Here is a 21,464-nt window from a genome sequence, read left to right as displayed (position 1 = left end):
GGTAGCATATGATTATATATAGATTATCATGAATTGAACAATGTCACTATCCGGATCAGGTATCCTCTAGTGAGGATTTATGCCTTGTTCGACCAGCTGCAGGGAGCGCAGCATTTTCTGAAGATTGATCTTCATTTTGGTTTTCATCGATTGTGGGCTAGGGAGATGGATATTCCCAAAACTACCTTTCTGACTCGATATGGGTCCTTCGAGTTTCTCGTCATGCTATTTGGGCTGACCAATGTACCCACGATATTCATAGATTTGATGAATCAGGTTTTTCGTCCATATTTGGACCAGTTTGTGATAATATTTATTGGTGATATTCTCATTTATTCGAGGTCATAGGCAGAGCACGAGTATCATCTTCGACTAGCTTTGCAGACTCTACGGGAGCACTAGTTATTCGCCAAGTTCAGTAAGTGTGAATTTTGGTTATTTAAGGTTAAATTTCTTGGTCATGGCATTAACAGAGAGGGCATTGCAGTGGATCCCACTAAAGTTGCGACAGTACTTGATTGGGAGTCACCGACCACAGTTATAGAGATTCATAGTTTCTTGGGTTTGACTGGTTATTACAGGAAGTTCATCTAGGACTTCTCGAAGATTGCATCGTCGCTTACACGTCTTACGAAGAAGGATGTATAGTTTGTTTGGAGCACAGAGTGCCAGGAGGCCTTTAGGACATTAAAGGCCAAGTTGACTACAGCGCCGGTGTTGACAATTTCGAGTAGTGATAGAACATTCGTTGTCTACACGGATGCATCATTAACGGGTCTAGGAGGCATTTTGATGCAGACCCAGTGAGTAGTGGCATATATCTCATAGCAGTTGAGGACACATGAGCATAACTACCCCCACGCACGACTTAGAGTTGGCAGCAGTGGTCTTCGTATTGAAAACATGGAGACATTACCTGTATGGGGTACAGTTTGAGTTATTCACAGACCACCAGAATCTGAAGTATCTATTTTCTCAGAAGGAACTCAATCAGATGCAACGGCAATGGGTTGAGTTTATTAAGGATTACGAGTTCGCGATTTAGTTCCATCTGGGGAAGGTGGACATCATAGCAGACGCTTTGAGCAGGAAACGTCGACGTCAGATCGCGACTTTGAGGTGCTCGTTGTATCGAGATCTTCATACTCTTAGTCAGTTTGATTTTAGGCCAGAGATTGGCGGGATCAGCGTATTTTTAGGAGCTATGTCAGTATAGCCATCTTGGTGTGATAAGGTGGTTAGAGCTCAACTAGAAGACTATTGGATACAAAGCCGAAAGGAGGAGATTACTAAATAACCCAAAGTGTATGGACCGTTAGGACAGATGGAGGCCTTCGGATGAAGGGCCGATTAGTTGTGTCATCTAATGCAGAGCTGAAGAAAGAATTGTTTGATGAAACACATCGTACCAGGTACATAGTGCATTCAGGCATAATAAAAATGTATAAGAACCTGAAGAGACACTTTTGGTGGAGTGGTATGCATAGGGAGATCGCAGAATATGTGGCTAAATGATTTACCTTCCTGTAAGTGAAGGCAGAGCACCAGAGACCGGCAGGAACCCTACAGCCTTTACCCATTCTGGAGTAGAAATGGACAGATACTTCTATAGAATTCATTGTAGGATTGTCGAGATCGAAAAAGGGGAACGATTCAGTTAGGGTTATAGTTGATCGGCTGATGAAGTTATCACACTTATTACTAGTTAAGACCACCCATAAAGAAGAGACTTATGTGAAGATATTTATCCAGGAGATCGTGAGATTGCACGAAGTCCCAAAGACGATTGTATCAGATCGAGACTCGATTATTTACTTCATATTTCTAGAGGAGTTTTCAGAATTCGTTTGGCAGTCAGCTATCTTATTCTAGTGTTTTTCAACCGCAGATGGATGGGCAGTTGGAGAGAGTTAACCAAGTGTTAGAAAACATGTTGTGAGCATGTATTATTGATTCCTAGGGTAGTTGGGTAGATCACATTCTGTTAATTGAGTTCACTTTGTATGGCTCCGTATGAGGTATTGTACGGGAGGCCTTGTAGATCCCTGATTTGTTGGGCAGAGCCGAAGGGTAGCTTATTACTTGGGTTGAAGCTTGTGAGGCAGATTACTGGGAGGGTAGCAGTGATTCAGGAGAGCACTCTTGCAGTGAATAGTCGTCAGAAGAGTTATGCATATCAGAGACGTACCGTTAGAGCCTAGGTTGGGGATTATGTCTTATTAAAAATATCACCGATGAAAGGAGTTCAACGATTCGGTAGTTGGGGAAAGCTTGCCCCAAAGCATAGTGGTTCATTCATGAGAATTGAACTTTTGGAGCCATTTCATATTGGTTAGATGTTCCAAGATCGATGTCGAGTATGCACGATATTTTCCATGTTTCGATGCTTACGAAGCATTTATACGATGAGGAGCAGTAGGGTTTATTAGATGCCCTAGAGATTGATTTTAATAATGACTTGACTACAATATAGAGTTTTGTGTGTATTCTTGCCAAGGAGGACAAGAAGTTTAGAAATAAAGAGATATATTTGATCAAGGTTCAGAGTATTCGGAAAGGAACTGAAGAGGCTTCTTGGGAGCACGAGCAAGATATGTGTTGCGACTACCCATACCTGTTTGAACAGGAAGATATGATTTGATTATATTTTCCTTATATACGTATGATTGTCCATGTGAACATGTTCATATTTAACACTAGAATGGGGGTATTAATACTTAACTCCTAATCACTTGGAACACATGGTATATATATGAGAGGTTCCTTGTTTGTATTTTTCGCCCGACGTACTAGTTCTATTAAGTTAGGGATTAAGTAAAAGCACTCACATTCTAAACTATTAAGTATAGATTTTTTTATTTAAAATACGTGCAGAATTTCAGGGACGAAATTCTTTTAAGGGGGGAAGAATATAAAACCCCGATAATTTGAATATTATATGATAAATAATAATAAATATGTTATATAGTAATAAATAACATATTTTGATATTTGAGTATGTTAAGAATCGATTTGAGATCGATTCAACATATATGTGTGGATATATGAGTGCAAATGCACAAAACATGCACAAAGAAGAAATCTGGAAAATAATGACTAGATTTGAGTTTATATATTTTTCATACTGATATAGTTAGAATCTAGGAAAACTCAAAAGATTAAAGTTGTAAATCTTTTCAACAGCATTCTAATAAATCTTAAATCACCTCATTCTGAGCTTGTATGAGAAAGTAACAGCCAAAATACTAAGTATAGATTTCAGAAGTTTCAGTGTAGTCGACTACTAAGGTTAGTAGTCGACTATCGAGAGTTTTCCTGGACATGCCAGGTTTGGTTTTTAGGTCGAACTCGGTTTGTTTCGAGCCCAATTGATAACCTAACTATATAAACGTGTTTTAACCTAATTTCTGAGTTATTTCATGAAAGAATACAGCCACCTCCTCCCCCTAAGCACTAGTTATAATTTTGGTGTTTCCTTGAGGCGTTTGAGACGTGACATCGAGTAGAGGGAGAGATCGAGGGCTGTGGTTGAGGAAAAAGAGGTTACACACACGTTCAGGAGATCAACTACGTGTTTGAGGCAAGATCACTTGCATCCAAACCTGCACCCTTAGTTAATGAATGATTTAAGATGTTTAAATTGATGTGAGGCAAGATCACTTGCATCCAAACCTGCACCCTTAGTTAATGAATGATTTAAGATGTTTAAATTGATGTTTTACATGTTTAGATCTTAATCAACCTGCACCCTTAGTTAATGAATGATTTAAGATGTTTAAATTGATGTTTTACATGTTTAGATCTTAATCAAATATGAAAAAGATTAGAACTTTGATATTAATGGTAAATAAATGTTAAATCTACATGGTGTTTTTGCTGTTTATGATATATATGTGATCATGATTATTAGGGTTTATGTTAATTTCATTTTTAACTTGATAATTGTGTTTAACACATGAGTAAACCCTATTTAGTTGTTAATTGAGGTTTCTTGTAAGTTAATTATGCTAAAAACCTAGGTTTCTGATACCTATGACAGATGAACATGTATAAAAAAAAATTTGCTTCTGTTCATGTGTAGTTAACATCATGTGTTGATAATTTTCGTGGTTAAATTTAGAGCTAATTTGAGAAATTTGATTAATTGGGATATTAATCCCTAATTAGAACAAATTAAGGGATTGTTTCATGTTCAGGATGATTCTTGTAATTTGATGAATATTACATGTTTTATTTTGTATCAAATCACATGAGAAGTGTAGACAAATGATAAATCATGGTCGTGCACGAAAGAATGCATGTTTTGACAGGGTAGTCGACTACTAAGCTCAGTAGTCGACTACTAAGCTCAGTAGTCGACTACTCATGCCCAATTTAAGTTTACAGAAAATGAGTTAGTACAGTGTAATCGACTAATGTGCTTACTAGTCGACTACATAAGTTTGACACAGAAACTAAATTATTACAGTGTAGTCGACTAGTCGACTACATAAGTTTGACACAGAAACTAAATTATTACAGTGTAGTCGACTAATGTGCTTACTAGTCGACTACTAAGTTGACACAGAAACTAAATTATTACAGTGTAGTCGACTAATGTGCTTACTAGTCGACTACTAAGTTTGACACTAAAATTACAGAGTCTGGATAGACTCAGTATAGTCGACTACTAAGGTTAGTAGTCGACTACTAAGGTTAGTAGTCGACTACTAAGGTTATTAGTCGACTACTAAGATTTTTTTCCTGAACTTTTATTGCATTGTTTTGAGATGCGATCGCGGATTTGAATCACACGATAGTACACATATAGACATGAATATACATGAATAGTGTTATGACACATACATGAGCATCCCAGAGGGGATTTGACAAGTGTTGAGTGATTACACTTGAGTTGGAGTAGTTTAAACATGTGTCGGATATTGTTAATGTGCGTCGATATGCCAGATTTATACAGTTTATACATGGGGTGGATATCGTTGATGGGCTCAGCGCAGTACTATGTGGGGTAGTGCGTCGATATTCCATTTGTACAGGCCATTGAGTCGGGTTTGGATGCTTTGTCTAGCAGTCCGTCCGCACGAGGGTGCGATGAGACTTGTGAGCTGTCTATTTGGATACATATATGATAGGCCGTCCCGTACTTATGTTACGCACTGAGATCGCGATGAGACTAATGAGCCGTGTACAATATTTTAGGATGCCTACTGGGTAGTCCGTGTTGCATGATAATGCGATGAGATCAAAATCTTGCAAGGGATTGAAATAAGACGATTATTTGATAGCCTGAGTTTTGGTGGATGCCAAAAGTGGTAATGTCACACTGCTGAATATATATATTATATATATATATATATACATGACTGAGATACCTTACTCTTGTGATGTACATGAGAATTTTATGTTGATGTCCATTATGGTGTTTGATTTTCTAGTGATATTTCTTCCATAGTTCGGTATTGATACTTAAGTATCTACAGTCTGAGACATATGGTATATACAAGAGGGTTTCCTTGTTTGGATTATTTCGCTCGACGTACTACGTCTAAGTATTAATACTATTAGATATAAGGAAAATGATGTAGGTAGACTATGCTTAAAGATAGAGCCTCCACTACATCTAGCAGCCCTTCCTCTGGGGGCGGATGGAGGTGATCTTACTGTAGCATTCTGACACTTTTGTTATTGCTCTTTTTATTTTAATTTTCCTTTCAGGCAGATCAGAGCATCGGAGAGTCTCATGAGGACGGAGTTCTTGCATAGTCGCTGTCATATGAGCTAGTAGAAGAGACTCCACAGTAGACAGACCTTATATTCAGCTATTAGAGTTTTCTTTATTTTTCTCACTTTGTAAAGGCTGTAAGCCTTTATACATTCTTAGTTGATCCATGTTGTGATACATTCATATATTTCATGATGACAGATGTATTCTTGACTTGTTCATTGAGACATGATTTATTTTTGAGACATTCTTCCTTATATCATGTCAATTATAGTTATTTTCCTACTTTTTGCCTGTATTGTACCTGCATTTTATTTTTGATTCTACTAGAGGATATTGCTGTGATTAGTAAAATTTGTTGTTACACAGTGTGGGTGCATGACAGGTTTGACATCTCTGTGTTCACCTTGGACTGCAGCCTTGTTTGAAACCAGGGGCGTCACATGTCTGTCATGAGTTGACTCACGAAACCCAGTCGTTTTGTCAAAAGTTTCTGACCAGTCGACTCGTCATTTATTGAGTCGACCCATGTGTCATGAGTTAACTTATATATGCACATGAGTCGACTCATCGATGGTATCCTGGTTCGTTTGGGTTTTCTGTTTGCACGAATTCTTATGGGGTTTGGGCTTGGTTATTTACCACTTTGTCATCCATGTTGTTACACCTATATAAGGGATTGTTTTAGGGTTTCTAAAAAATCAGATGTAATCAAAGAGGGATTCTAATCAAGAGAGATTAGGGTTTTGAGAGAATTGAGAGTTTGTTCTCGATTCTAGTGAGATTGTGAGAGAGGGATTATAATTTTTTCATATTATAATCTAGAGCGGGTATTTTCCTTTGCCACATACTGAATTATTCTTGTCTTTCTATCATCCTCTTATCAACCCATCTTTGATAATTTCACGATCAAAGGTGCTCGTCCGGAGACTCGTATCAAGTTGGTATCAAAGCGATCAGATCCTGTTAAGGGCATCCTGTATATGGTCCTGACTAGATCGCAATACAAGAAGCTAGGCGAGATCCTTATTTCATTTGAAAGAGTCAAAAAATTAAGGAAGAAGAAGATGACTGAAGGAGATAGTTTAGTGAGGTTAGATGCATTGGAGAAACAAATGGAAATAATGAGTTCGACTCTCACACAGCTCGTCAATATTTTCTAAGAAAAGGATAAAAAGGAGGAATCTTCTTCGAAAAGCAAGAAGAAACTTATGGAGTCTGATGGAGAAGGCGAGGAATCTTATTCTGATAGGAAGGTCGAGATTATCAAAACTGTTCCGCATCAATAGGGTAAAAATTACTATCAGAATTTAAAAATTAATTTCAAGGTGGAGATTCATGTTTATGATAGGAGTGTCAATGTGGAAAAACTCGATGATTGGATCGAGCGTATGGAGATGTATTTCACTCTCTATGGATATTCATCCAATGAGAAGATTGTGTTCGTGACTTTGAAGCTTTCAAGGCATGCGTTGATGTGATGGAAATCCTACTACAAGTAGGAGAAGAAGGCAGTGTTGTGAAACACGTTTAAGGAGCTACTGAGAAAGCAGTTCTATCCAGTGGGGTTCCTTGAGGAGCATTGGTACAAGTGGTACGGATTGCGCCAAAGATTCAATCAGGCCATTCAAGAGTATACGACGGAGTTTCAGCATCAGGCGATGGTTCTAAACATCACAACGGACAAATACTCCATCTTCATGAAGTATATGGCAGGTCTGAATGAATACTCCGAAAGGAGATGAAGTTATTCACGGTCGAGTCTACTGCAAAGGCAAGCGTAAAAGTTATCTCCATTAAGGGCAAGCAAAAGAAGAGCAACAAGGTAAAAGGAGATGCAAAATAGACTGGAGGTAAGTCTAGTGGTTCCAAAAATAAGGAGGAGGAGAAGAGTGATCTAGGAAGAGCAGAACTAATTTGTAGTCACTACAAGAAGACAGGACATATCGCTAATCGATGCTGGAAGAAGTATCCTCATCTGAAGCCAAAGGGGTTGAAGAAGAAAGAGGAGAAAAAGGCATATGTGATAGCACAGGGTCCGAAAGATGTTTTTGGGATGACAGAGCCCAATAGTAGTCTTAATCTTATGGTAAGGAAACAGGCCACGAAAGAGGACGAAGACCCCCGAGAGCAGCTCTTTGTGCTAAAGTTGCAAGTGAAGACCAGTTTGGTTGATACCATTATTGATCCAAGTAGTGAAAATAGTTTGATACACGAGGCCTAAGTTCAGAAGCTGGGTCTGAAGACAGTCAAGCATCCGAAACCCTATCCATTAGGTGGAATCAGAAGGAGATGGGACTAAGTGTAGTTGATTAATGCACTGTCAGATTTGTGCTCCATGAGTCGTTTATTGACGAGGTCACGTGCGACATCATTCCATTGGATGTTTGTCAGGTTATACTGGGCAATCTGTACTTATGGGATAGATACGCGATCTACGAAAGGCGAGCTCAGAAGTACACATTCACCAAGGATGGTGAAAAGTTTATATTTCGTTCGGCGTCTCTTCCGAGGGAGGGAAACTTGGTGACGGTGACGTGAGCGAAGAGGCTAGTGAATGCAAGTAAGAAGTTTATCTTGTTGTGCATTAGAATTCATGACGAGCCATCGAAAAGGAGTTGCATGTTGGAGCGGAAGATGACTACGATGAGGCGAGGAACGGAGGAGTCGTTTCTAATTGTACAACGATATTAGGTTCCTAGCAAGGCTAGGTGGTATAGAAAGGATGGAGGAGCTCGCGAGTTTGCTCAGCTAAAGTTCTAACTTGAATGAAACTTCAAGTTCTTAAAAGGCGACCCATGATACGGGTGTATCTTCTCTTCAGAACTTAGCGATCCTCATGGGAGCTTGAGGATAGATGATTGTGTATCTTCTCTTCAGAACTTAGCGATCCTCATGGGAGCTTGAGGATAGATGATTCTCATGGTAACTTAAGAATAGAGGTGTAAAACATCATGGGAGCTTGAGGATAGATGATTCTCATGGTAACTTAAGAATAGAGGTGTAAAACAACACAGTGGAATGTAGATTAAAGCGTGGAACAAGACGGCAAATCGAAGAATTGAAGCATCTAGTTTTCAGCCCGTGAGTCGACTCATACATGTACATGAGTCGACTCATCAGGTAGATTCGACTCATGCTTGTCATGAGTCGACTCACAAAACCCAGCCATTTTGTCCGAAGTTTCTGACCAGTCGACTCATGTCTGTCATGAGTCGACTCATGAAACCCAATCGTTTTGTCTAAAGTATCTGACCAGTCGACTCATCATTTCTTAAGTTGACCCATGTGTCATGAGTCGACTCATATATGCACATGAGTCGACTCATTGATGATTTCCTAGTTCGTTTGGGCTTCTATTTGCACAAATTCTTGTGGGGTTTAGGCTTGGTTATTTACCACTTTACCATCCATGTTGTTACACCTATATAAGGGATTATTTTATGGTTTCTAAAAAATCAGATGTAATCAAAGAGAGATTTTAATCAATAGAGATTAGGGTTTAGAGAGAATTGAGAGCTTGTTCTCGATTCTAGTGAGATTGTGAGAGAGGGATTGTATTAGAGAGAATTGAGAGCTTGTTCTCGATTCTAGTGAGATTGTGAGAGAGGGATTGTAATCTTTTCATATCATAATCTAGAGAGGGTATTTTCCTTCGCCACATACTGAATTATTCTTGTGTTTCTGTCATCCTCTTCTAAACCCACCTTTGATAATTCCGCGATCAAAGGTGCTCGCCCGATGACTCATATCACTTTCTTTTCCTATTGTGGAGTAAGTGAACGAAGTATCTTTCGTACCATCTCCACTTAAGTGTATACTTTTCCAAGACTGATGAGAGAATTGGTGATATATGTAAACCTTGTAAACATCTCTCCAATGGTCTCGTTTTCCTTCATTCTAAACAATTCAAATCTATGTACAAGAAAAGAAATTTTAGATTCTTTAACCTTACTTGTGCCTTCATGAGTTACCTCGAGTGTGTGTCAAATGTCATATGCAGATGTGACCGTTGACACCCTGTTTAACTCATTCTTGTCAAGAGCACAGAACAAGGCGTTCACTGCTTTAGAATCTAAATTTGCATTGTTCCTTTGAGATGTAATCCATTCCGTAAAAGGAGTAGTTGGCTTCTCATATTTTGTTTCCACAATGTTCCAAAGTTCGTAGCCAATTGATTGGAGATAGATTTTCATCTGACACTTCCAATAGTTGTAATTTAGTCTATCAAACATTGGTGGAAGATTTGTAGAATCTCCTTCCTTGAATTTTGAATTTGAGTCGGAAGTTGATGCCATTTCTTCAACCTCGCTCTGATACTAATTGTAGGAGCTGATCCAATCGTACTAAAACACTAGAGGGGGTGAATAGTGTTCTTTTAAAAATTTATGTAAAGAAGATTATAATTTGCAAAGAAGATAGCATAATCACAGAAAATAACAATCATAAACATAATATTTTATATTGGTTTCACTTCCCAGGTGTACATCCAGTCCCCAAGCAAATCCCACTTGAGAATTCCACTATGATTTTGAAAAACTTACAAAACCAAAACAGCAAACCTGACCAATTTGCAAGTCCTTGCAAATTGCACCCAATCTCTTCACCAAGAGATTACATCTCTCAACACCCGAGAGAATACTTTCCTTGAAAGAAGAACACAATTCCTATAATCCATGAATATGTAGTGATGTGTAGCAGTGGTTTTAGGAACTTTTTAACTCTAGAAATTGTCTAAATAAGTTGTATATAGGATGAAGATCAAAGGCTTTTTTAGAAATTGATTTTTCTCAACACTTAGGCAAAAATCTAAATTTTGAACTTTTGAGAATGCACAAATATCAAAGCTTATGGATAGGAATCAATGTACCAAATTTCTAAACGTATAACCTATTTATATCCCTTGAAAAGATAATTTTTTAAACCAAATAAACGGATATAAACAGCTATATACAGTTTCAAATTCAAATTCAGATATACAGAAAAACTGTATCTGTAGTCAACTACAAGACATAGTAGTCGACTACTCTTGGTTAATTCTCATTCTGTAAATTCTGGAAAATTACTTAGTAGTCGACTATAATGGTCATTAGTCGACTACTCTGTAAAACAGAAGTTCTGAAAATTTTGATTTTATACTTAGTAGTCGACTACAAAGACGATTAGTTAACTACAGTATAAAAATACAGATTCTAAAATTCTGTCTAAGAGTTGATTAGTCAACTAATATTAGTATTGGTCGACTGCTAAGGGTTATAAATGAGATATATGATTTATTTTGAGACTCATTCTTTAACTATAAACTCTAATGGTTAACATGAGGGATTTCTATTGTTAACCACACACTAAGCATGTGTTAGTGTATTCTAATACTATGTGTGTGTATGTGTTGTGAGTGATCAAGGCTTGTACATAAAATCTAAGCAAAGAATGTGTGTGTATGTGTTGTGAGTGATCAAGGCTTGTACATAAAATCTAAGCAAAGAAAATGAGAAAAGTTATATTTTTGACACATAACATAGTGATCAAGGCTTGTACATAAAATCTAAGCAAAGAAAATGAGAAAAGTTATATTTTTGACACATAACATGTCCTCTTCTTTGCTTCATGTTGCTTTGAACTCATCCTGCACTTTGTTCACATATCTCGTTCAAATTTGATGTTGATAGCTGCATTGATATGATAGTGCATAATAATACACATGGTACATAAATTGTTATCATCAAAACTTTATATTTGAGACAATACATCCAACAATACCCTCTAACTTCTGAGTTTAACCAAGAAGGTTTTAAAAGAAGTTTAAGGGTGTTATAAAGTTTATTTAAGTGTGTTTTCACAAGTGTTTTGTGAAAAAAAATTCACAAGAAGAAGAGGTGATTAATTCTATTGTTTACTGCTCAATTCTCCTCTGAAATTCGTCAATTCTCCTCGTCAATTCTCCTCTAAAATTCTTTATGAAAAAGTTCGCCAAGATTCGTCAATTCTCCTCTAAAATTCATGGTTTACTGCTCAATTCGATAACAACTCGCCCTCTGATTTCAGATCCTCTCAAATGAAGACCATGTGCTTCTATTTATAGGCTTTTGTTGTCGTGTTTTCTGATAAGATCAAGTATTTTGGCATCATGTATAGTTGATAACCGCCCAAGCGCACTTAAGGATAACTTCGGAACAGTTGGAGAGGTCCTGGGATGAAAGAATTCTAACAAAACATCAAAATCTGTGTTTTGGGGAGTTTTGAGAGGTCAAAACACTCATGGTGGCTTGGAGTTATGCGAGCCACCGTTTGGTGGCTCACATGGGTGCGAGCCACCATTTGGTGGCTCGCACTCACACGAGCCTCCTAGCCTATTTCCTTTATTTTTTTGACGTTTTGGCTATTTGCATCCCCTTCAGTTCGCTTTTTTTGAGCTTGTTTTGCTTTTATGCGCGTTTCATTGCTTTGCTGACTTGTACGCTTCAATGATTCACTTCATGCATTTACCGACATCGGATAATCTTTCTTGACTCGGATAATGATATTCATCGTCTTCTCTCTGACTCGTGCTATGTTCAGGGACCTATTAGGTAATTTTTGATGCCTACAAATACCCCCTCCAAAGTGTTTCAGTCTCGCTTCTTTTATAGAAGAGACTGAAATGTTTTGGATGTGATAGGCCCAACCTTCAGTCAGTGTGAAAGGACATGTAATTAGCTTTAGTCGGTGTGATAGGCACAATCTTTAGTCTACCTAGTATTTTTTTTTAATAGATGAATTTCTTCTGGTGATGTGTTTATCATCTGACCGTTTGTTAAAGTTTTGAACTAAAATTGGTGTATAAGTTTCTGAACTTAGCTCGTGCCATTGAGTTAACTTTGAACTGATCATCTTTGTTGAGAATTTATATCTGAATGTGATAAAACTCCTCAACATTATTCTTTAACCCGGAATTTTTTCTTAGCCTTATTTTGGTGAAGTTATCAATGTGTTGACTGGTATCGACATTTACTACAATGCGTTGGCCGGCGTTATCACAGTTTATACTCGTACATTTACTAGAGTCTACACAGTTTAAGCTCTTAAGGTGTTGGAGCAAGGAGAGCTAATTTATACTCGTATACTCCTGGGAGTTTTGGGAATTAGTTTAACCTCATATACTCATCGAAGGTCGTCGGGTTATCCTTAAGAATATTCTATACAATATTCTCCAGAAACTTTTCATCGAGGGTAGGAAACAATTTAGACTCATATACTCATTGGAGTACAAATACGAGTGTCGTATATGTTGAAAATACTCGAAAATGGGCAAAAATACATGAGGAGCACCCTCGACGCTCGCCACATGTGCGAGCCAGCATATCGTGACCCTCACGTGCTGCGACGCCAGCGCGCTTGGCTGCTCGCACCCGTGGTGCGAGCCAGTTAGTTTGTGCGTTCGCGACGCATGCTAGCCACCAGTTTGTTGCTGGGGGTTGGGTTTGGTTCAAACCGGTTCTGTTCAGGGTTCGAAGGACCTGGCTTCTCACAACAGAGGGACGAGGTCATGACTGAGGAGCCCGCGAATATGAAAGCGGATATAAATATTGGAGCTGGTGCGGGCTTTGGTGTTGGACTTGACACAACTGAAAGGGTCGAGGATCCATGTACATCTAACATCAGTAATATATTCTTCAGGTGGCGGGAATTGAACGATTCAGAATTCGTATTCCCGCTAACTGTTTCTATGCTTCTTGCTCTCTTAGAAAAATTACAAAGAGCGGGCACGAGTGCTAAGGCTGCGGAACCTGGCGCATCTGTTGGAGGTGAATTTGACTTTCACTTATCATACATTCTTGACTTTTCCTCTTTCTGTTTTAACACTTGGGTTTTCTGCAGGTGTTTCAATGGAGGATCTAGGTAAAGAGGGAACTTTCCGTGATGCGGCCCTCGGTGAGACGGGTGCACCCTCACTTGATTCGACACCAGCTCCTCTAGATTCTGATGACTGACAGACTATTTGAAGACATGTTGTCTGAACAAGCCCAACATGAGGCTATCGAACTAATAGGCACAGCTGGTTCGCCTATCGGTATGATTCTTATTCCATGTTACACTTATTCGTTTGTCAGTTTTCATTTAACCATAGGAGGGTTCCAATCGTAGGACCAGTCGTTAAGACTGATACAACTATTATTACTGGAGAGTCTGATGAACCTGAGGGTCTCGATTTCTTGCTGTTGTTAGGGATTGTTATCGAGGCTCGGTCATTAGCTTCCGAGATGCAACTCCTGATTCCTTCGGAGACGCCTGCTATAGCAACTACTACAACTATTGGTGGGAGCTTAACTGAACATGCTGTGAGACCAACCGAAGAAGTTGGTAGTTCAACGTCTGCTACACCTATGGTGCTTCCTACGACTCATGAAGTTGGGCGAACGGAATCGGGTGTGGTGCGTTCGGCTGAAGAAAGCTTCGCAGACGTTGGTAAGTTTCGCACTATTTTTTGACTTAAGAATTATTTCATGCCCCTTGAACATTCATCACTTTTTTTTGTAGGGTTGTCGCCTCAACTCTATGATGCGGTTAAGGCTTTATTGTTGGATGATGATCCGGAAAAGCTCATCCTTTGTTTGGAGGTCAGCTACTTCTTTAATTTTGTGGGGTCATTGATCGACAAACTTCTACAGAAAGGGGATCCCTTTCAATCAATTCTGACCATTCCTCAAGCACAAGATAGCCTTGATAAGGGACACTGGCACCCCATTTATTATAGATACCTTGACCGATGACCTGAAACAGTTGGAGCATGAGTTTGAAATGCTGCAAGAGCTCTCATCCGTTGGTGCTTCTGTTTATGTTGCTGCTCAGATGGAGACCCGCCTATAATCATGGCATGAAGCTCGAGCATCTGTTGGGCTTGGGATTTAGGCACAAAGAGAGCAGGTTGACCGGATGAAGGAGGTTCTCTCTGAGAAATTGGACAACCTACGCGAGCTCGATTCTTCCTTAGCTCCTACCGACGTCGAGATAGCGGAACTTAAGCAAAAGCTAGCAGAGACGGAGTGGCGAAGGGCTAATTTGGAGGTGGCCAGGGCCGGGGAGGAGCATGGAAAGCTTGTGATATCCAGCATGGTGGTGCTCTCTAAGGAGAAGTTAGCCAAAATGGAGGAGGAAATTGCGAGGACCTTATTTGCCTCTGAAGAATCTTTCATTTGCCTCTGAAGAATCTTTCAAGATGGAGCTGTAGCGTGAGCTTAAGCAGACTTATGCCAAAGAATTGTCATAATTAGAGCAACAAATCCTTAGTCATAAGCTTGATGTAGAGTGACTGCAACTATTGTATCTGAACACTTGCAACAAATCCTTAGTCATAAGCTTGATGTAGAGTGACTGCAACTATTGTATCTGAACACTTGATTTCATTAATGATATATATTTTTTGTTCATTGATGTAGAGTGACTGCAACTATTGTATCTGAACACTTGATTTCATTAATGATATATATTTTTTGTTCAGTATACTTTCATTCTTATTATGATTTCTCATTCTATTTAGAATAATTAACCATAATACTTATAGGATTTTTAGCAAATCCTCAGCCATCAACGGATTTGATGTGCCTATACTGATTACCGTTTGAGTCGGGCTAGCACGTGAATTGTCTAAATCCGTTTTACATGTAATGTTGTGCTAACGAAATAAACTCCTTTAGACTTAGTGCTACGAGTTTGAATAGGTAGACTTGGTCATTTTTATAGGAACAGACCACTCAGCAGCATATGTTAGATGCATGCTTATCTCTATTTAGGGATCGAGATAACATCCTCCAGAAGTGAATCCTGGCATTCTTTTCACGGAGAAGGTTAACCAGCAACGCGTGTTAAACATTGACTTATCCTTATGTAGGCATTAGGATAAATTTTCTCATGCGTGTAAGGCATGGATTATAGCGTTATTAATAACGGCCTGCCACGATGTTGAATACGTGGGCTTTTATCTTTTTTACGGCAAAAGACTAACTGGCAATGCGTGTTAGCCGCTGACTTATCCCTACTTAGGTTTCGGGATAAAATTCCTCATATGTGTAAGACATGGTTTCTGGAGTCTTCTCTTGGGGCAAAGATAAACCCGACACCGGAGAGGAAGAATTTTATATTCTATCTCTGGGCCTTCTTTTGGGACAGAAGTGAACCTGATACTGGGGAGGAAGAATTTTATATTCTATCTCCAGCTGCAAAAGAAACTCAAAATGGGATCTCCACTTTGAGAATCCGTGAGGTGAAACTAAGAGTCGGATTTCCACTTCGAGAATCAAAAAGATTCAGATAACCCTAACTTTTATAGGATTGGTTACATGACCTAAAGATGAGTTTTCTCGTTTATCGAAATGAAATTCTGACTTCTGCCCTAACTTTTATAGGATTGACTAAAGGGAAAAGGATGGGAACTTTTCATTTATCGAAAAGGAATTTCAGTTTTGGCCATAACTGTTCGATGGTTTTGACTGAGAAAGGACATTAAGACGACCCTAACTTTTATAGGTTTGGTCGTTCAATTGTGGTGGAGGTCATTCGTTTATCGAAAAGGAAGTCTGATTTGAAAGTAGGCCTCTTATTCGTTAGAGGAATCGAGAGGGGAATTTGGCAGTGGTCCTAACTGTAGGAAGGTTTGACCGAAAGAGGAGTTTGAGATGACCCTAACTTTTATAGGTTTGATGTGGTCCTAACTGTAGGAAGGTTTGACCGAAAGAGGAGTTTGAGATGACCCTAACTTTTATAGGTTTGATCACTCAATTTGTGGACCTCTCTTTGACCGAAAGAGGAGTTTGAGATGACCCTAACTTTTATAGGTTTGATCACTCAATTTGTGGACCTCTCGTTCATTGAAGGAATTGAGAGGGGATTTTGACTGTGGTCCTAACTATAGGAAGGTTTGACCGGAAGAAGAGTTTGAGATGACCCTAACTTTTATAGGTTTGATAACTCAATTTGTGGACCTCTCGTTCATTGAAGGAATTAAGAAGGGTTTTTGGCTGTGGTCCTAAGTGTAGGAAGGTTTGACCGAGCTGAATCAATGAGAGTGGGAGTGCAAATCATAGTTGTTAGCCCTTATGTTTTGATGATGTTTTACAACCACCATTATCGGTACTAATTGCTTGTTGAGTGATAATGTAGTTCATATATATATATCAAGCATGTTAGTGCCATACATGAAGGATTGGATGGAATATGCACTACAACAATGGTATCCAAAGGAGGAGGAGGCATAGTGATGAAGCAACGTTTATTCAAGAACACCAAATGTAATAAGAAGCTTCATCAAACTCAAGGTATATCAAGACTCAAAGAATTGTATTCTATGTGAGGATATTAGCTAGTTTTCATTTTCTCTCTAGTGCTAAAATATAGGCAAGTAGTTTAGATTTCATTTGAAGCTATTGGGATATCACACACACGTTTTCATACTTATAGTTTTGAGCGTTTTCACAAAATATTATTTTTCATAAGTATAAGGACCTATTCGCAAAATTCATTTTCCAAACAATTTGTTTTTAGTGTTTAAAATATTTTACAAAGTTTCACAATTTTTGGAAGTCAATTAAATATTTTACAGAATTTTTAAGAGAGTCAAAAATCAGTTTTTCATGTGTATCAGTTTGCGGTCGACCGCCACGGTCGACCGTGTCTGAGTTTTTTTCGTTTGTGGGCAGCATAAACTTTCACGGTCGACCGTCGCGATCGACCGTGAGCTCGAAATTTCCCATGGTCGACCGCCACGGTCGACCGCAGAACTCTCTAGAAATTTTCTAAGTTTCTAAGCTAGCTCGCGATCGACCGCGAGAATTGTACGGTCGACCACCGCTTATTCAAACGGTCTTTTTGGGTATAGATTTCGGCGCCGATTTTTCCTGGATTTGGGGGATTAGGGTATGGGTTTAAACAACTATATTTTCTCCTATTTAAACCCCCTATACTCCTTCTTCCTCAAGTGTCCCAAGCTATTGAAAAACCAGAGATCTTCTTTTACTGAGAACTAAAATTTTCAAACCTGTTTTTCTGTGTTTTCCTATGTTCACATCCTAGCTTCAGTGTAATCTTTCTCTTTGCCATAGGGACATTATAAAGAGAGAGTTCTTACACCATTACTACAGTTGAGAGCTTGATCTTGTGAAGATCAACTGTGTGGGAGTGTGATCTTGTGGTGATCAACTGTGTAGTTGTGAGATCTCATGGAGATTGTTGTGTAGAAGAAGTTCTGGCTTTCAATCTAGGTTGTATAGTGGATTATCCTCGAGAGGGGGGAGCGGGGACGTAGGTAAGTGGGCCGAACCTTGTTAACACATCACGCGTCACTTAGATAACGATTTCTCACTCTATCTCCTTTACATTTGTTGTTCATTATTTTGGTGTATTGCTTGCCTTATTTTTATTGCACAATTATAGCCTTAAGACCCTAATCACCCCCCCCCCCCCTAGGGTCCAACAATTGGTATCAGAGCTTGGTTTCTATATTAGTTTTTGGTCTAACCACCTTAGAGAAAAGATCTTATGGAGGCTTCAATGAATGTGCATATGCTAGAGGGACAATCCACCACTAGACCACCACTTTTTACAGGTAGTAATTTTGCTTATTGGAAGGCTAGGATGAGAATTTACCTTCGTTGCATTGATCTTGACATCCTAGAACTCATAGAGAATAAATATGTAGAAAAGCCCAAAGTCGGGACTATGACCGATGGAGAAAGGCACCAAGCCAATCTCAATGCAAAGGCCATAAACGCCTTAATTTGCAGTCTTTCCCCCAATGAGTATAATAAGGTTTCCACGTGTGCAACCGCATATGAAATATGAGTGAAATTGTGTATTACACATAAAGGAACCCCCCAAGTCAAGGAATCCAAAATTAGTGGGCTTATGCATGAATATGAGTTATTTAATATGCTTCCTAATGAATCCATTGATGCTATGTTTTCTTGCTTCACTAACATAATCAATGAATTGCATGGTCTTGACAAGAAATTAATCATCCAAGAGACGAACTATAAGATCTTTCGTTCATTGACTCTATTATGGGAACCCAAAGCTACGGCCATAGAGGAGGCTCATGATCTCACCACTCTAGCTCTCGATGGCCTCATCGGTAAGCTTAAGGTTCATGAGAAAAAGCTCAAGGTAAAGGAGAAGGAGGAAGTGCCCCTACGGGAATATGAGGAGCCATCACCAAAGATGAAGACCATAGCTCTCAAAGGAGCTAGTGACAACTCCTCATCATCATCGTCGGAGAGTGAAGTTGATTTTTCTAGAGAAGTGGCTCACCTCTCTAGAAGAATTTCTAGACTCATTAAAATGAACAAGAAGTTTAATCCCCAATCTAACAACAAATTTTCTTCACATGTAGGAAAATGTTTTGAATGCAATGAACCGGGTCATATAGCCAAGGATTGCCCCAAACTCAAGGAGAAATACATGAAGTATAAGAAGAAGAAAGCCATGTATGCCGGATGGGAATAATCCAAACCAAGTGATTCGGATAGCAATGAACAAGGAGATAAACTTGCTCTTCATGATCCCAACATTTGCTTCATGGCCTATGAAAAGGAGGTAGTTTCTGACACAGAAAGTGAATCCTTTTATATGCAATGTGGTCTAGCTACGGCTTTAGAAGAATTAAATGTTGAGTTTAAAAGGATGTCAAAAGAATTTTCTTCCTTTAAAAAGTTGTATGCTTCTTGTGATGCCCAACTAGAACAACTACAAACCTCTCTTGCATTAAAATATGAATTGTTAGGGGATCTTAATTTTAAAAACAAACAATTAAGATCCAAGATTGAAAGACTAGAAATTGAGAGTGGTAGGATTAGACCCACTCATGCTTATGCTAATAATCATCATCATGGTAGAAATAGATTTCATAGATCTTATGCTCCTACACATAAGAGAAATTTTGTGTGCACATATTGCATGAAACGTGGTCATATTTCTACTCATTGTAGGATCAAAGCTAATCATGATTTTTATGGCATGACATGGGTACCCAAATGTACTAAGATCACTAACCACCAAGGACCCAAGATTTGGGTACCTAAAGTTACTACACCTTCATCTCTTGTAGGGAACATCACGGCAATGACGTAGAGGGATGTGGTACCTTGATAGTGGTTGTTCTCATCATATGATGGGCAACAAAGAGCTATTTGCAACCCTATCAAGGATTGAAGGAGGTAGTGTCTCCTTCGGTGGTGGAGAGAAAGGTAAAATCATTGGTATTAGATGTATTGGTAAGACACCCTCTCCCGTTATAGAAGATGTTTATGCTATTTGCAAGGCTTGAATCATAATCTTCTTAGCATTAGCCAATTGAGTGATAAAGGTTTTGATATTTCCTTTAAACCGGACAAATGCATTATTAGTATGAATAGAAAAATTGTTTTTGTTGCTAATCGAAAATCTAATGTGTACATCTTTGAGATGAATGAATTAGTGAATCAAGATATGAAGTGTCTTGCGGCAATTGATGAAAACCCTTGGATTTGGCATAAAAGGCTTAGACATGCAAACATGGAATTGATATCTAAATTGTCCAAGAGGAATCTTGTTAAAGGGTGACCAAACTTGTATTTCGTCAAAGATACTATATGCGAAGATTATGCTAAAGGTAAACAAACAAAGTCTACCTTCAAATCCATCAATGAGGTATCAACTTCTAAACCTTTGTAATTACTTCATCTTGATTTATTTGGTCCTATGCGTTTTACCTCTCTTGGAGGCAAACACTATGTTTTTGTTATCATTGATGATTTTTCTCGTTTTACATGGACAATCTTTCTTGCTAGTAAAGATGAATGTTTTGATGAGTTTTTAAATCATGTTAAGAGAATTAAAAATAAAAAAGATTTAAAAGTTGTTAAAATAAGAAGTGATCATGGTGGTGAGTTTCAAAATATCTCTTTTTATGGTTTTTGTGCGCATTGTGGTATAACTCATGTGTTTTCCACTCTAAGAACACCACAACAAAATGGTGTTGTTGAACGGAAAAATTGAACCATACAAGAGATGGCACGAACTATGTTAAACTCCTTTGATTTGCCTAAATATTTTTGGGCGGAAGCCGTCAATACGGTTTGCCATGTTTTAAGTCGTGTTTTGATTAGACCAAAGCTTAAGAAAACTCCTTATGAACTATTTTATGAAAAAACTCCATTTATTGGTTATTTTCGTATCTTTGGTTGTAAATGTTTTATTTTAAATACAAAAGATCACCATGATAAATTTGATTCCAAAATTGATATTGGCATTTTCTTAGGGTATGCACCTCGAAGTAAGGCTTATAGGGTCTTTAACAAACGAACACTTGTTGTTGAAGAATCTATAAATGTTACTTTTGATGAGACTAATATTTGTTCACAAGTTATTTTGCCTAGGAAAGATGATGATGATGACGTTGAGGGGGGATTGGAACTTTTGCAACCTAAAGATACACGCTCAATAGAAGCACAAAAAGATGTGGAAAGCACCAACACTTATGTACAAGAAGAACTCCCCAAAGCATGGAAATTCGTATTAAATCATCCAAAGGAGCAAATTATTAGGAGTCCTTCACAAGGGGTTGTTACTCGCTCAAAGGCTTTGAGTGAGTGTGGTAATGTTGCCTTTCTATCTCAATTAGAACCTAAGAAGATTAATGATGCTTTAAATGATGAATTTTGGGTTTTACCTATGCATGATGAACTAAACAATTTTCAAAGAAATGATGTTTGGAAATTAGTTCTTAGACCTAACA

This window comes from Asparagus officinalis, chromosome 1, assembly GCF_001876935.1.
Source record: "Asparagus officinalis chromosome 1, Aspof.V1, whole genome shotgun sequence".
Lineage (NCBI taxonomy): Eukaryota > Viridiplantae > Streptophyta > Magnoliopsida > Asparagales > Asparagaceae > Asparagus > Asparagus officinalis.
This window is presented reverse-complemented; position numbering follows the sequence as displayed.